Source organism: Phalangium opilio, unplaced genomic scaffold (assembly GCF_054372755.1).
Source record: "Phalangium opilio isolate 3A_F unplaced genomic scaffold, DU_Popi_V2 ptg000039l_2, whole genome shotgun sequence".
In the NCBI taxonomy this organism is placed as follows: Eukaryota; Metazoa; Arthropoda; class Arachnida; order Opiliones; family Phalangiidae; genus Phalangium; species Phalangium opilio.
The window spans coordinates 4,117,074-4,132,553 of NW_028324163.1; the positions used below are offsets into that span (position 1 = coordinate 4,117,074).

Below are 15,480 nucleotides of genomic sequence, written 5' to 3' on the forward strand. Positions count from 1 at the left end.
TGAACGTGTATCTTCCGAATGTCGCGCCCGATCGTTTGCCCTTTTATGACCGCTTGCGGGGGGTGGTCTCGCGCTGTTCGCGTCCCCTAGTCGTCGGGGATTTTAACGACGTAGCGCAGCCGGGTCTGGATCGCCGACCATTGTCTGGTTCCTCTTCGCGTTTGGGCTCGACTGCCTTATTCCGATTTCTACGTGATACCCACCTCATTGACGTTTGGCGCGCAACACATGCGGACAACTTTGACTGGACCTGGTCCGGTCCCGTGTATGGCTCTTATCTTCAATCGCGCATCGACTATGTTCTCCTTGCCGGGGAGGATCGTCAGAATGTTACGACCTGTCAGATCTTACCGTGTCCCCTTTCGGATCATCGCGCCCTTGAACTCCGTCTCGTCTTGGACGGCGTTAAGATGGGCCCAGGTACGTGGTCTTTTAATGCGCGTCTCTTGCAGTTCGACGCCTACCGCCAGGCGGTCTTACGCATTCTTCGCCGGAGTCGCCAACGCTTTCGCGAATCGCCGGACAAATTTGCATGGTACGAAGCTTTAAAGCAGTCCCTACGCGAACATGCCATGTTGTACGGGAAGGTTCAAGCCTCGCGTGATCGCGCCGAACGAACTCGCTTACGCGAAGCCTTGTCCACGACTCAGCTGGCCGCATCTAATTCCTCGGTTGGTCTCGCGGACTTTCTTGCGGCGAAGGAGGCCTTAAACGACTTCGACAGGGGGGTGCTGCAGGGGGCAGTAGTTCGGGCTAACCAGCAATGGCGCTCGGCCGGTGAGCGTCCTACGTCCTTTTTTCTCCGCCTGGAACGTCATCGGCAGTCTTCTAAGTCGATCAAATGTGTCTTGGCGCCTGACGCGCAGCTCCTCACGGAACCGGGGGCCGTTCGGCAGCGCTATTTTGAACACTTCGCGGCGATGTCTCGTAGACGTCCTACGGACCGGGCTGTAATTGACTTTTACGCGTCTTTCGTTAATAACAGACTTTGTGCGGCCGACGCGCAGGTTTGTGATGCCCCGATACGGTGGGCGGACATTTCAATGGTCTTAAATTGCGCTCCCGCCGGCAAAAGCCCGGGTACTGACGGTTTCACGAACGAGTTCTGGCGATTCGTGCTGCCACATATTCAGGATGAATTTGTTGCACTCCTTTCCCATTGTCATTCGGAGGGTCGCCTTCCTCCTTCTATGAAGGAAGGGCTCATTATCTTGCTGCCTAAAGCCGGTGATTTAAGAGACGTCAAGAACAGACGCCCCATCACGTTGCTAAACGCGGACTATAAGCTCGTCGCGAAAGTTCTCGGTTCACGGCTTTCTTCAATTTTTCCATCGTTAATTCATGGTTCGCAAACGGGCGCCGTTCGATCACGTTCCGCGACCAGTACTCCCGCCCTTTTCTCCGACATCATGGACTATCTGCAGCGGTCTCGCGGGCCGGGTATCCTCGTTAAATTAGATCTCGCGAAAGCGTTTGATCAGGTTTCGTGGGACTACCTCTTTGCGGTACTTCGCGCTTTTGGCTTCGGCGAGCCGTTTCGCAAGTGGATTCAATTATTTCTCGTTGGCAGCAAGTCTTGCCTGAAAATAAATGGATATTTAACAGACTTTTTTCAGCTCGGTCGATCGGTCCGCCAGGGCTGTCCGCTTAGTCCCTTGCTTTACGTTCTCTCTTCCGAACCCCTATGCTACGCCTTGGAATGCCGTCCCGCTATCGACCGGATTCTTTGGCCGACCTCTCAGCCTCCTCCCTTGTTACGGGTTCATGTCGATGACAATGCCTTGGTGGTCCGTGATACAGCATCCGTCTTGGAAGTTGTGCGGGAATATCAGCGGTATGGCCTCGCGTCGGGTTCCGACTTGAACATCTCCAAGTGTCGAGGTATGTGGTTGGGCTGCGACCGGGGTCGAGCCCCATCCTCTGTTGCGGACCTCACTATCTCGTCCGACCCGCTCGAGATTTTGGGCATCTTTCTCAGTACGGATGGCGCGGTATCGGACGATCTTAACTGGAGCCCGCGTTTGGCTAAATTCCGTCGTGTCCTTCGCATTTGGAAAGGTCGGTGCCTTTCCTTGTCGGGCAAGATCGTGGTGGTCAACACTTTGGCCATGTCATTACTGGGGCATTCGCTGCGGTCCCTCGCGTTACCTAATCGGTTTGAGGACGACTTTCGCCGGGAAACCCTGGGTTTTTTGTGGGGTGAACGCGCCCATACGGTCGCTTATTCTTTGCTTACGCGTCCGAAGAAGGTCGGCGGCTTCGGGCTGGTTGACTTGCGCACGAACAAACTTACTTTTCGCTTGCAAGAACTGTTACGGTATATTACGGGCGCCGACGCGCAACGTACGTACGAACTGGCTCAGTATTTGTTGTGTCCTTCTTTGCATGCCTCGGACCCGGGATTTGACATTTTGCAGTGCACGCTCCCTGCCTCGTATGTCGCGAGGCTCTCACCCCGGTATCGTGAGCTTTGGCTCGCTTGGTCTGAATTCTGTGCCACTCAGAATCTGCATTTAAGAGACCCGCCCGATTTATTAAGTTCGGTTTTATTCTTCAACCCGCGTATTGACATGTCCGGTCTCAGTCCGCGTGCTCGTGCGTGTTTTCTTTTTCACGGTCTGTATCGCTTACGGGATTTTACTTACGAAGTGGTTCCGGGTTTTTTACCCAGTCCCGCGATTGCTGACCTGTGTGGGCTAGCTTCGGACGCCCCTTGCCCGTCGTGGCTAACAACTGCGGTTCAATATATCCATTCTGTTCTCCCGGAGACTTGGCTTTCCCGCGTTCGGTCGCGGCGCCGCTTCTGCCGTACGGTCGGTGTGACATTAGTCGATAATACGGGTGCGGATTTCAACTTGACTGCCCTGACCAGCAAGGTCATCTACGGTCGTTTTGCGCTCTCCACCGTTGCTGAGTCCCCAGGTGAGCATGCCTGGCGCCGGTTCTTTGGGGGTCCCCTGCCTCGCCCTGCCTGGTCAACGTTACACTCGTCTTTGCTTCGTCCTTCTCATCGCGACGTCAACCTTCAAGTGGTGCATGGGGCTATCTTTACGTCTGAGCGGCTTTTCGCCATCGGTCTTTCGTCTAACCCCACGTGCGTGTTTTGCTTCAACAATGTCGAAACTTTAGAGCACATTTTCTTGCGCTGCCCCTTTACGATTCGGCTCTGGCAGTCCCTCTTTGTCACTAAATTAGGCTTGGCCCTTGACAGTGTGCTGGTCAGTTGTACGCCCGGCAGGGACTCTTTTATCATCTTTCAACATTATTCGGCTGGCATTCGCCCTAAATCCCGTGTGAAATTCGTTCATTTCTTAACGTCACTCTTTAAATGGCTGGTTTTAAATGCACGTTCGTTTTTAATTAGTACTGCCAAAGTCTCGTTAGCTATTTTAGAAAAACGTTGTTACGCTATTTTAAAACGCGAACTACGTCTAACCTTAAGCTCCCATTTCTTGTTATTGAATCGTGATGAACATTTTTTAAAGCATATAAAACAATTCTTAGACTGGTTGTAATTGTTCGATATTTCCTGATGTGCACAAAGTAGCATTGATTATCTTTGACGTTTGTATCAATTTTGTTTTATAATAAAAAAAAAAAAAAAAAAAAATATCTGGCTTTCACCCAGAAGGCCCGTGTCCAATTCACGGAATCGGACCGAGTGCTTTTGTACCGCTTTTGAAGAATGAACTTAAAGACACATTTATAGGAATAATATCTAGGATTGTTCCAAGCTGTCCGATATGGTCTAGTGGCTAGGATATCTGGCTCTCAACCACAAGGCCCGGGTTCGATTCCCGGTATCGGGGCGAGTGCTTTTGTACCGCTTTTCAAGAATAGAATTAAGACTTGGTTGAGCAAGTACGATATGGTCTAGTGGCTAGGATATCTGGCTTTCACCCAGAAGGCCAGGGTTCGATTCCCGGTATCGGAGAGAGTGTTTTGTAAAGAATTTCAAAAATAGACTTAAGGACATAGGTTTATGAATAGAATTAAGACTTAGTTACGCAAGTCCGATATGGTCTAGTGGCTAGGATATCTGGCTCTCACCCAGAAGGCGAGAGTACGATTCCCTGTATCGGAGCGTGTGCTTTTGTAACGCTTTTCAAGAATAGACTTAAGGATATAGGTTTATGAATAGAATTAACACTTGGTTAAGCAAGTCCGATATGGTCTTGCGGCTAGGATACCTGGCTTTCACCCATAATACCCGGGTGCGATTCCCGGTATCGGAGCGAGTGCTTTTGTACCTCTTTTCAAGAATAGACTTAAGGATATAGGTTTATGAATAGAATTTAGACTTGGTTACGCAAGTCCGATATGGTCTAGTGGCTAGGATACCTGACTTTCAACCAGACGGCCCGGGTTTGATTCCCGGTATCAAAGCGAGTGCTTTTGTACCGCTTTTGAAGAATGAATTTAAAGACACATTTATAGGAATAATATTTAGGGTTGTTACAACCAGTCCGATATGGTCTAGTGGCTAGGATATCTGGCTCTCACCCAGAAGGCGAGAGTACGATTCCCGGTATCGGAGCGTGTGCTTTTGTACCGCTTTTCAAGAATAGACTTAAGGATATAGGTTTATGAATAGAATTAAGACTTGGTTAAGCAAGTCCAATATGGACTAGTGGCTAGGATATCTGGCTTTCACTCAGAAGGCCCGTGTTCGATTCCCGGTGTCGGACCGAGTGCTTTTGTACCGCTTTTGAAGAATGATTTTAAAGACACATTTATAGGAATAATATCTAGGGTTGTTTCAACCAGTCCGATATGGTCTAGTGGCTAGGATATCTGGCTCTCACCCAGAAAGCCCGGGTTCGATTCCCGGTATCGGAGCGAGTGCTTTTGTACCGCTTTTGAAGAATGAATTTAAAGACACAATTATAGGAATAATATTTAGGGTTGTTCCAACCAGTCCGATATGGTCTAGTGGCTAGGATATCTGGCTTTCACCCAGAAGGCCCGGGTTCGATTCCCGGTATCGGAGCGAGTGCTTTGTACCGCTTTCGAAGAATAAACTTAAAGACACATTTATAGGAATAATATTTAGGGTTTGTTCAACCAGTCCGAAATGGTCTAGTGGCTAGGATATCTGGCTCTCACCCAGAAGGCGAAAGTAAGATTCTCGGTATCGGAGGGTGTGCTTTTGTACCGCTTTTCAAGAATAGACTTAAGGATATAGGTTTATGAATAGAATTAAGACTTGATTAAGCAAGTCCAATATGGACTAGTGGCTAGGATATCTGGCTTTTACTCAGAAGGCCCGTGTTCGATTCCCGGTATCGGACCGAGTGCTTTTGTACCGCTTTTGAAGAATGAACTTAAAGACACATTTATAGGAATAATATCTAGGGTTGTTTCAATCAGTCTTATATGGTCTAGTGGCTAGGATATCTGGCTCTCACCCAGAAAGCCCGGGTTCGATTCCCGGTATCGGAGCGAGTGCTTTGTACCGCTTTTGAAGAATAAACTTAAAGACACATTTATAGGAATAATATTTAGGGTTTGTTCAACCAGTCCGATATGGTCTAGTGGCTAGGATATCTGGCTCTCACCCAGAAGGCGAGAGTACGATTCCCTGTATCGGAGCGTGTGCTTTTGTAACGCTTTTCAAGAATAGACTTAAGGATATAGGTTTATGAATAGAATTAACACTTGGTTAAGCAAGTCCGATATGGTCTTGCGGCTAGGATACCTGGCTTTCACCCATAATACCCGGGTGCGATTCCCGGTATCGGAGCGAGTGCTTTTGTACCTCTTTTCAAGAATAGACTTAAGGATATAGGTTTATGAATAGAATTTAGACTTGGTTACGCAAGTCCGATATGGTCTAGTGGCTAGGATACCTGACTTTCAACCAGAAGGCCCGGGTTTGATTCCCGGTATCAAAGCGAGTGCTTTTGTACCGCTTTTGAAGAATGAATTTAAAGACGCATTTATAGGAATAATATTTAGGGTTGTTCCAACCAGTCCGATATGGTCTAGTGGCTAGGATATCTGGCTCTCACCCAGAAGGCGAGAGTACGATTCCCGGTATCGGAGCGTGTGCTTTTGTACCGCTTTTCAAGAATAGACTTAAGGATATAGGTTTATGAATAGAATTAAGACTTGGTTAAGCAAGTCCAATATGGACTAGTGGCTAGGATATCTGGCTTTCACTCAGAAGGCCCGTGTTCGATTCCCGGTATCGGACCGAGTGCTTTTGTACCGCTTTTGAAGAATGATTTTAAAGACACATTTATAGGAATAATATCTAGGGTTGTTTCAACCAGTCCGATATGGTCTAGTGGCTAGGATATCTGGCTCTCACCCAGAAAGCCCGGGTTCGATTCCCGGTATCGGAGCGAGTGCTTTTGTACCGCTTTTGAAGAATGAATTTAAAGACACAATTATAGGAATAATATTTAGGGTTGTTCCAACCAGTCCGATATGGTCTAGTGGCTAGGATATCTGGCTCTCACCCAGAAGGCGAGAGTACGATTCCCGGTATCGGAGCGTGTGCTTTTGTACCGCTTTTCAAGAATAGACTTAAGGATATAGGTTTATGAATAGAATTAAGACTTGATTAAGCAAGTCCAATATGGACTAGTGGCTAGGATATCTGGCTTTTACTCAGAAGGCCCGTGTTCGATTCCCGGTATCGGACCGAGTGCTTTTGTACCGCTTTTGAAGAATGAACTTAAAGACACATTTATAGGAATAATATCTAGGGTTGTTTCAATCAGTCTTATATGGTCTAGTGGCTAGGATATCTGGCTCTCACCCAGAAAGCCCGGGTTCGATTCCCGGTATCGGAGCGAGTGCTTTGTACCGCTTTTGAAGAATAAACTTAAAGACACATTTATAGGAATAATATTTAGGGTTTGTTCAACCAGTCCGATATGGTCTAGTGGCTAGGATATCTGGCTCTCACCCAGAAGGCGAGAGTACGATTCCCTGTATCGGAGCGTGTGCTTTTGTAACGCTTTTCAAGAATAGACTTAAGGATATAGGTTTATGAATAGAATTAACACTTGGTTAAGCAAGTCCGATATGGTCTTGCGGCTAGGATACCTGGCTTTCACCCATAATACCCGGGTGCGATTCCCGGTATCGGAGCGAGTGCTTTTGTACCTCTTTTCAAGAATAGACTTAAGGATATAGCTTTATGAATAGAATTTAGACTTGGTTACGCAAGTCCGATATGGTCTAGTGGCTAGGATACCTGACTTTCAACCAGAAGGCCCGGGTTTGATTCCCGGTATCAAAGCGAGTGCTTTTGTACCGCTTTTGAAGAATGAATTTAAAGACGCATTTATAGGAATAATATTTAGGGTTGTTCCAACCAGTCCGATATGGTCTAGTGGCTAGGATATCTGGCTCTCACCCAGAAGGCGAGAGTACGATTCCCGGTATCGGAGCGTGTGCTTTTGTACCGCTTTTCAAGAATAGACTTAAGGATATAGGTTTATGAATAGAATTAAGACTTGGTTAAGCAAGTCCAATATGGACTAGTGGCTAGGATATCTGGCTTTCACTCAGAAGGCCCGTGTTCGATTCCCGGTATCGGACCGAGTGCTTTTGTACCGCTTTTGAAGAATGATTTTAAAGACACATTTATAGGAATAATATCTAGGGTTGTTTCAACCAGTCCGATATGGTCTAGTGGCTAGGATATCTGGCTCTCACCCAGAAAGCCCGGGTTCGATTCCCGGTATCGGAGCGAGTGCTTTTGTACCGCTTTTGAAGAATGAATTTAAAGACACAATTATAGGAATAATATTTAGGGTTGTTCCAACCAGTCCGATATGGTCTAGTGGCTAGGATATCTGGCTCTCACCCAGAAGGCGAGAGTACGATTCCCGGTATCGGAGCGTGTGCTTTTGTACCGCTTTTCAAGAATAGACTTAAGGATATAGGTTTATGAATAGAATTAAGACTTGGTTAAGCAAGTCCAATATGGACTAGTGGCTAGGATATCTGGCTTTCACTCAGAAGGCCCGTGTTCGATTCCCGGTATCGGACCGAGTGCTTTTGTACCGCTTTTGAAGAATGATTTTAAAGACACATTTATAGGAATAATATCTAGGGTTGTTTCAACCAGTCCGATATGGTCTAGTGGCTAGGATACCTGACTTTCAACCAGAAGGCCCGGGTTTGATTCCCGGTATCATAGCGAGTGCTTTTGTACTGCTTTTGAAGAATGAATTTATAGACGCATTTATAGGAATAATATTTAGGGTTTTTCCAACCAGTCCGATATGGTCTAGTGGCTAGGATATCTGGCTCTCACCCAGAAGGCGAGAGTACGATTCCCGGTATCGGAGCGTGTGCTTTTGTACCACTTTTCAAGAATAGACTTAAGGATATAGGTTTATGAATAGAATTAAGACTTGGTTAAGCAAGTCCAATATGGACTAGTGGCTAGGATATCTGGCTTTCACTCAGAAGGCCCGTGTTCGATTCCCGGTATCGGACCGAGTGCTTTTGTACCGCTTTTGAAGAATGAACTTAAAGACACATTTATAGGAATAATATCTAGGGTTGTTTCAATCAGTCTTATATGGTCTAGTGGCTAGGATATCTGGCTTTCACCCAGAAGGCCCGGGTTCGATTCCCGGTATCGGAGCGAGTGCTTTGTACCGCTTTCGAAGAATAAACTTAAAGACACATTTATAGGAATAATATTTAGGGTTTGTTCAACCAGTCCGATATGGTCTAGTGGCTAGGATATCTGGCTCTCACCCAGAAGGCGAGAGTACGACTCCCTGTATCGGAGCGTGTGCTTTTGTAACGCTTTTCAAGAATAGACTTAAGGATATAGGTTTATGAATAGAATTAAGACTTGGTTAAGCAAGTCCGATATGGTCTTGCGGCTAGTATACCTGGCTTTCACCCATAATACCCGGGTTCGATTCCCGGTATAGGAGCGAGTGCTTTTGTACCTCTTTTCAAGAATAGACTTAAGGATATAGGTTTATGAATAGAATTAAGACTTGGTTAAGCAAGTCCGATATGGACTAGTGGCTAGGATATCTGGCTTTCACCCAGAAGGCCCGTGTCCGATTCACGGAATCGGACCGAGTGCTTTTGTACCGCTTTTGAAGAATGAACTTAAAGACACATTTATAGGAATAATATTTAGGGTTTGTTCAACCAGTCCGATATGGTCTAGTGGCTAGGATATCTGGCTCTCACCCAGAAGGCGAGAGTACGATTCCCTGTATCGGAGCGTGTGCTTTTGTAACGCTTTTCAAGAATAGACTTAAGGATATAGGTTTATGAATAGAATTAACACTTGGTTAAGCAAGTCCGATATGGTCTTGCGGCTAGGATACCTGGCTTTCACCCATAATACCCGGGTGCGATTCCCGGTATCGGAGCGAGTGCTTTTGTACCTCTTTTCAAGAATAGACTTAAGGCTATAGGTTTATGAATAGAATTTAGACTTGGTTACGCAAGTCCGATATGGTCTAGTGGCTAGGATACCTGACTTTCAACCAGAAGGCCCGGGTTTGATTCCCGGTATCAAAGCGAGTGCTTTTGTACCGCTTTTGAAGAATGAATTTAAAGACGCATTTATAGGAATAATATTTAGGGTTGTTCCAACCAGTCCGATATGGTCTAGTGGCTAGGATATCTGGCTCTCACCCAGAAGGCGAGAGTACGATTCCCGGTATCGGAGCGTGTGCTTTTGTACCGCTTTTCAAGAATAGACTTAAGGATATAGGTTTATGAATAGAATTAAGACTTGGTTAAGCAAGTCCAATATGGACTAGTGGCTAGGATATCTGGCTTTCACTCAGAAGGCCCGTGTTCGATTCCCGGTATCGGACCGAGTGCTTTTGTACCGCTTTTGAAGAATGATTTTAAAGACACATTTATAGGAATAATATCTAGGGTTGTTTCAACCAGTCCGATATGGTCTAGTGGCTAGGATATCTGGCTCTCACCCAGAAAGCCCGGGTTCGATTCCCGGTATCGGAGCGAGTGCTTTTGTACCGCTTTTGAAGAATGAATTTAAAGACACAATTATAGGAATAATATTTAGGGTTGTTCCAACCAGTCCGATATGGTCTAGTGGCTAGGATATCTGGCTCTCACCCAGAAGGCGAGAGTACGATTCCCGGTATCGGAGCGTGTGCTTTTGTACCGCTTTTCAAGAATAGACTTAAGGATATAGGTTTATGAATAGAATTAAGACTTGGTTAAGCAAGTCCAATATGGACTAGTGGCTAGGATATCTGGCTTTCACTCAGAAGGCCCGTGTTCGATTCCCGGTATCGGACCGAGTGCTTTTGTACCGCTTTTGAAGAATGATTTTAAAGACACATTTATAGGAATAATATCTAGGGTTGTTTCAACCAGTCCGATATGGTCTAGTGGCTAGGATACCTGACTTTCAACCAGAAGGCCCGGGTTTGATTCCCGGTATCATAGCGAGTGCTTTTGTACTGCTTTTGAAGAATGAATTTAAAGACGCATTTATAGGAATAATATTTAGGGTTTTTCCAACCAGTCCGATATGGTCTAGTGGCTAGGATATCTGGCTCTCACCCAGAAGGCGAGAGTACGACTCCCTGTATCGGAGCGTGTGCTTTTGTAACGCTTTTAGAGAATAGACTTAAGGATATAGGTTTATGAATAGAATTAAGACTTGGTTAAGCAAGTCCGATATGGTCTTGCGGCTAGTATACCTGGCTTTCACCCATAATACCCGGGTTCGATTCCCGGTATAGGAGCGAGTGCTTTTGTACCTCTTTTCAAGAATAGACTTAAGGATATAGGTTTATGAATAGAATTTAGACTTGGTTACGCAAGTCCGATATGGTCTAGTGGCTAGGATACCTGACTTTCAACCAGAAGGCCCGGGTTTGATTCCCGGTATCAAAGCGAGTGCTTTTGTACCGCTTTTGAAGAATGAATTTAAAGACACATTTATAGGAATAATATTTAGGGTTGTTCCAACCAGTCCGATATGGTCTAGTGGCTAGGATATCTGGCTCTCACCCAGAAGGCGAGAGTACGATTCCCGGTATCGGAGCGTGTGCTTTTGTACCGCTTTTCAAGAATAGACTTAAGGATATAGGTTTATGAATAGAATTAAGACTTGGTTAAGCAAGTCCAATATGGACTAGTGGCTAGGATATCTGGCTTTCACTCAGAAGGCCCGTGTTCGATTCCCGGTATCGGACCGAGTGCTTTTGTACCGCTTTTGAAGAATGATTTTAAAGACACATTTATAGGAATAATATCTAGGGTTGTTTCAACCAGTCCGATATCGTCTAGTGGCTAGGATATCTGGCTCTCACCCAGAAAGCCCGGGTTCGATTCCCGGTATCGGAGGGAGTGCTTTTGTACCGCTTTTGAAGAATGAATTTAAAGACACAATTATAGGAATAATATTTAGGGTTGTTCCAACCAGTCCGATATGGTCTAGTGGCTAGGATATCTGGCTTTCACCCAGAAGGCCCGTGTCCGATTCACGGAATCGGACCGAGTGCTTTTGTACCGCTTTTGAAGAATGAACTTGAAGACACATTTATAGGAATAATATCTAGGATTGTTCCAAGCTGTCCGATATGGTCTAGTGGCTAGGATATCTGGCTCTCAACCACAAGGCCCGGGTTCGATTCCCGGTATCGGGGCGAGTGCTTTTGTACCGCTTTTCAAGAATAGAATTAAGACTTGGTTGAGCAAGTACGATATGGTCTAGTGGCTAGGATACCTGACTTTCAACCAGAAGGCCCGGGTTCGATTCCCGGTATCGGAGCGAGTGCTTTTGTACCGCTTTTGAAGAATGAATTTAAAGACACATTTATAGGAATAATATTTAGGGTTATTCTAACCAGTCCGATATGGTCTAGTGGCTAGGATATCTGGCTTTCACCCAGAAGGCCAGGGTTCGATTCCCGGTATCGGAGAGGGTGTTTTGTAAAGAATTTCAAAAATAGACTTAAGGACATAGGTTTATGAATAGAATTAAGACTTAGTTACGCAAGTCCGATATGGTCTAGTGGCTAGGATATCTGGCTCTCACCCAGAAGGCGAGAGTACGATTCCCTGTATCGGAGCGTGTGCTTTTGTAACGCTTTTCAAGAATAGACTTAAGGATATAGGTTTATGAATAGAATTAACACTTGGTTAAGCAAGTCCGATATGGTCTTGCGGCTAGGATACCTGGCTTTCACCCATAATACCCGGGTGCGATTCCCGGTATCGGAGCGAGTGCTTTTGTACCTCTTTTCAAGAATAGACTTAAGGATATAGGTTTATGAATAGAATTTAGACTTGGTTACGCAAGTCCGATATGGTCTAGTGGCTAGGATACCTGACTTTCAACCAGAAGGCCCGGGTTTGATTCCCGGTATCAAAGCGAGTGCTTTTGTACCGCTTTTGAAGAATGAATTTAAAGACACATTTATAGGAATAATATTTAGGGTTGTTCCAACCAGTCCGATATGGTCTAGTGGCTAGGATATCTGGCTCTCACCCAGAAGGCGAGAGTACGATTCCCGGTATCGGAGCGTGTGCTTTTGTACCGCTTTTCAAGAATAGACTTAAGGATATAGGTTTATGAATAGAATTAAGACTTGGTTAAGCAAGTCCAATATGGACTAGTGGCTAGGATATCTGGCTTTCACTCAGAAGGCCCGTGTTCGATTCCCGGTATCGGACCGAGTGCTTTTGTACCGCTTTTGAAGAATGATTTTAAAGACACATTTATAGGAATAATATCTAGGGTTGTTTCAACCAGTCCGATATGGTCTAGTGGCTAGGATATCTGGCTCTCACCCAGAAAGCCCGGGTTCGATTCCCGGTATCGGAGCGAGTGCTTTTGTACCGCTTTTGAAGAATGAATTTAAAGACACAATTATAGGAATAATATTTAGGGTTGTTCCAACCAGTCCGATATGGTCTAGTGGCTAGGATATCTGGCTTTCACCCAGAAGGCCCGTGTCCGATTCACGGAATCGGACCGAGTGCTTTTGTACCGCTTTTGAAGAATGAACTTGAAGACACATTTATAGGAATAATATCTAGGATTGTTCCAAGCTGTCCGATATGGTCTAGTGGCTAGGATATCTGGCTCTCAACCACAAGGCCCGGGTTCGATTCCCGGTATCGGGGCGAGTGCTTTTGTACCGCTTTTCAAGAATAGAATTAAGACTTGGTTGAGCAAGTACGATATGGTCTAGTGGCTAGGATACCTGACTTTCAACCAGAAGGCCCGGGTTCGATTCCCGGTATCGGAGCGAGTGCTTTTGTACCGCTTTTGAAGAATGAATTTAAAGACACATTTATAGGAATAATATTTAGGGTTATTCTAACCAGTCCGATATGGTCTAGTGGCTAGGATATCTGGCTTTCACCCAGAAGGCCAGGGTTCGATTCCCGGTATCGGAGAGAGTGTTTTGTAAAGAATTTCAAAAATAGACTTAAGGACATAGGTTTATGAATAGAATTAAGACTTAGTTACGCAAGTCCGATATGGTCTAGTGGCTAGGATATCTGGCTCTCACCCAGAAGGCGAGAGTACGATTCCCTGTATCGGAGCGTGTGCTTTTGTAACGCTTTTCAAGAATAGACTTAAGGATATAGGTTTATGAATAGAATTAACACTTGGTTAAGCAAGTCCGATATGGTCTAGTGGCTAGGATACCTGACTTTCAACCAGAAGGCCCGGGTTTGATTCCCGGTATCAAAGCGAGTGCTTTTGTACCGCTTTTGAAGAATGAATTTAAAGACACATTTATAGGAATAATATTTAGGGTTGTTCCAACCAGTCCGATATGGTCTAGTGGCTAGGATATCTGGCTCTCACCCAGAGGGCGAGAGTACGATTCCCGGTATCGGAGCGTGTGCTTTTGTACCGCTTTTCAAGAATAGACTTAAGGATATAGGTTTATGAATAGAATTAAGACTTGGTTAAGCAAGTCCAATATGGACTAGTGGCTAGGATATCTGGCTTTCACTCAGAAGGCCCGTGTTCGATTCCCGGTATCGGACCGAGTGCTTTTGTACCGCTTTTGAAGAATGATTTTAAAGACACATTTATAGGAATAATATCTAGGGTTGTTTCAACCAGTCCGATATGGTCTAGTGGCTAGGATATCTGGCTCTCACCCAGAAAGCCCGGGTTCGATTCCCGGTATCGGAGCGAGTGCTTTTGTACCGCTTTTGAAGAATGAATTTAAAGACACAATTATAGGAATAATATTTAGGGTTGTTCCAACCAGTCCGATATGGTCTAGTGGCTAGGATATCTGGCTTTCACCCAGAAGGCCCGAGTTCGATTCCCGGTATCGGAGCGAGTGCTTTGTACCGCTTTCGAAGAATAAACTTAAAGACACATTTATAGGAATAATATTTAGGGTTTGTTCAACCAGTCCGATATGGTCTAGTGGATAGGATATCTGGCTCTCACCCAGAAGGCGAGAGTAAGATTCCCGGTATCGGAGGGTGTGCTTTTGTACCGCTTTTCAAGAATAGACTTAAGGATATAGGTTTATGAATAGAATTAAGACTTGATTTAGCAAGTCCAATATGGACTAGTGGCTAGGATATCTGGCTTTCACTCAGAAGGCCCGTGTTCGATTCCCGGTATCGGACCGAGTGCTTTTGTACCGCTTTTGAAGAATGAACTTAAAGACACATTTATAGGAATAATATCTAGGGTTGTTTCAATCAGTCTTATATGGTCTAGTGGCTAGGATATCTGGCTCTCACCCAGAAAGCCCGGGTTCGATTCCCGGTATCGGAGCGAGTGCTTTGTACCGCTTTTGAAGAATAAACTTAAAGACACATTTATAGGAATAATATTTAGGGTTTGTTCAACCAGTCCGATATGGTCTAGTGGCTAGGATATCTGGCTCTCACCCAGAAGGCGAGAGTACGATTCCCTGTATCGGAGCGTGTGCTTTTGTAACGCTTTTCAAGAATAGACTTAAGGATATAGGTTTATGAATAGAATTAACACTTGGTTAAGCAAGTCCGATATGGTCTTGCGGCTAGGATACCTGGCTTTCACCCATAATACCCGGGTGCGATTCCCGGTATCGGAGCGAGTGCTTTTGTACCTCTTTTCAAGAATAGACTTAAGGATATAGGTTTATGAATAGAATTTAGACTTGGTTACGCAAGTCCGATATGGTCTAGTGGCTAGGATACCTGACTTTCAACCAGAAGGCCCGGGTTTGATTCCCGGTATCAAAGCGAGTGCTTTTGTACCGCTTTTGAAGAATGAATTTAAAGACGCATTTATAGGAATAATATTTAGGGTTGTTCCAACCAGTCCGATATGGTCTAGTGGCTAGGATATCTGGCTCTCACCCAGAAGGCGAGAGTACGATTCCCGGTATCGGAGCGTGTGCTTTTGTACCGCTTTTCAAGAATAGACTTAAGGATATAGGTTTATGAATAGAATTAAGACTTGGTTAAGCAAGTCCAATATGGACTAGTGGCTAGGATATCTGGCTTTCACTCAGAAGGCCCGTG

General features: G+C 45.3%; 14 non-coding genes across 14 annotated transcripts; all 14 read left to right on the forward strand.

The window, feature by feature from the left end:
• The first annotated feature begins 3,737 nt into the window (after nucleotides 1-3,737).
• On the forward strand, nucleotides 3,738-3,809 carry TRNAE-CUC (transfer RNA glutamic acid (anticodon CUC)). The gene has a single exon. It is a non-coding gene; the product is annotated as a tRNA-Glu (tRNA).
• Nucleotides 3,810-4,767: 958 nt separating this feature from the next.
• On the forward strand, nucleotides 4,768-4,839 carry TRNAE-CUC (transfer RNA glutamic acid (anticodon CUC)). The gene has a single exon. It is a non-coding gene; the product is annotated as a tRNA-Glu (tRNA).
• Nucleotides 4,840-4,918: 79 nt separating this feature from the next.
• On the forward strand, nucleotides 4,919-4,990 carry TRNAE-UUC (transfer RNA glutamic acid (anticodon UUC)). The gene has a single exon. It is a non-coding gene; the product is annotated as a tRNA-Glu (tRNA).
• Nucleotides 4,991-6,275: 1,285 nt separating this feature from the next.
• On the forward strand, nucleotides 6,276-6,347 carry TRNAE-CUC (transfer RNA glutamic acid (anticodon CUC)). The gene has a single exon. It is a non-coding gene; the product is annotated as a tRNA-Glu (tRNA).
• Nucleotides 6,348-7,633: 1,286 nt separating this feature from the next.
• TRNAE-CUC (transfer RNA glutamic acid (anticodon CUC)) lies at nucleotides 7,634-7,705 on the forward strand. Its single transcript has one exon. It is a non-coding gene; the product is annotated as a tRNA-Glu (tRNA).
• Nucleotides 7,706-9,897: 2,192 nt separating this feature from the next.
• Nucleotides 9,898-9,969, forward strand: TRNAE-CUC (transfer RNA glutamic acid (anticodon CUC)). Its single transcript has one exon. It is a non-coding gene; the product is annotated as a tRNA-Glu (tRNA).
• Nucleotides 9,970-11,256: 1,287 nt separating this feature from the next.
• Nucleotides 11,257-11,328, forward strand: TRNAE-CUC (transfer RNA glutamic acid (anticodon CUC)). Its single transcript has one exon. It is a non-coding gene; the product is annotated as a tRNA-Glu (tRNA).
• A 230-nt stretch (nucleotides 11,329-11,558) lies between these two features.
• TRNAE-CUC (transfer RNA glutamic acid (anticodon CUC)) lies at nucleotides 11,559-11,630 on the forward strand. Its single transcript has one exon. It is a non-coding gene; the product is annotated as a tRNA-Glu (tRNA).
• A 204-nt stretch (nucleotides 11,631-11,834) lies between these two features.
• On the forward strand, nucleotides 11,835-11,906 carry TRNAE-UUC (transfer RNA glutamic acid (anticodon UUC)). The gene has a single exon. It is a non-coding gene; the product is annotated as a tRNA-Glu (tRNA).
• An 833-nt stretch (nucleotides 11,907-12,739) lies between these two features.
• Nucleotides 12,740-12,811, forward strand: TRNAE-CUC (transfer RNA glutamic acid (anticodon CUC)). Its single transcript has one exon. It is a non-coding gene; the product is annotated as a tRNA-Glu (tRNA).
• A 230-nt stretch (nucleotides 12,812-13,041) lies between these two features.
• Nucleotides 13,042-13,113, forward strand: TRNAE-CUC (transfer RNA glutamic acid (anticodon CUC)). The gene has a single exon. It is a non-coding gene; the product is annotated as a tRNA-Glu (tRNA).
• Nucleotides 13,114-13,317: 204 nt separating this feature from the next.
• TRNAE-UUC (transfer RNA glutamic acid (anticodon UUC)) lies at nucleotides 13,318-13,389 on the forward strand. Its single transcript has one exon. It is a non-coding gene; the product is annotated as a tRNA-Glu (tRNA).
• A 682-nt stretch (nucleotides 13,390-14,071) lies between these two features.
• Nucleotides 14,072-14,143, forward strand: TRNAE-CUC (transfer RNA glutamic acid (anticodon CUC)). The gene has a single exon. It is a non-coding gene; the product is annotated as a tRNA-Glu (tRNA).
• A 79-nt stretch (nucleotides 14,144-14,222) lies between these two features.
• Nucleotides 14,223-14,294, forward strand: TRNAE-UUC (transfer RNA glutamic acid (anticodon UUC)). The gene has a single exon. It is a non-coding gene; the product is annotated as a tRNA-Glu (tRNA).
• The last annotated feature ends 1,186 nt before the right edge of the window (nucleotides 14,295-15,480 follow it).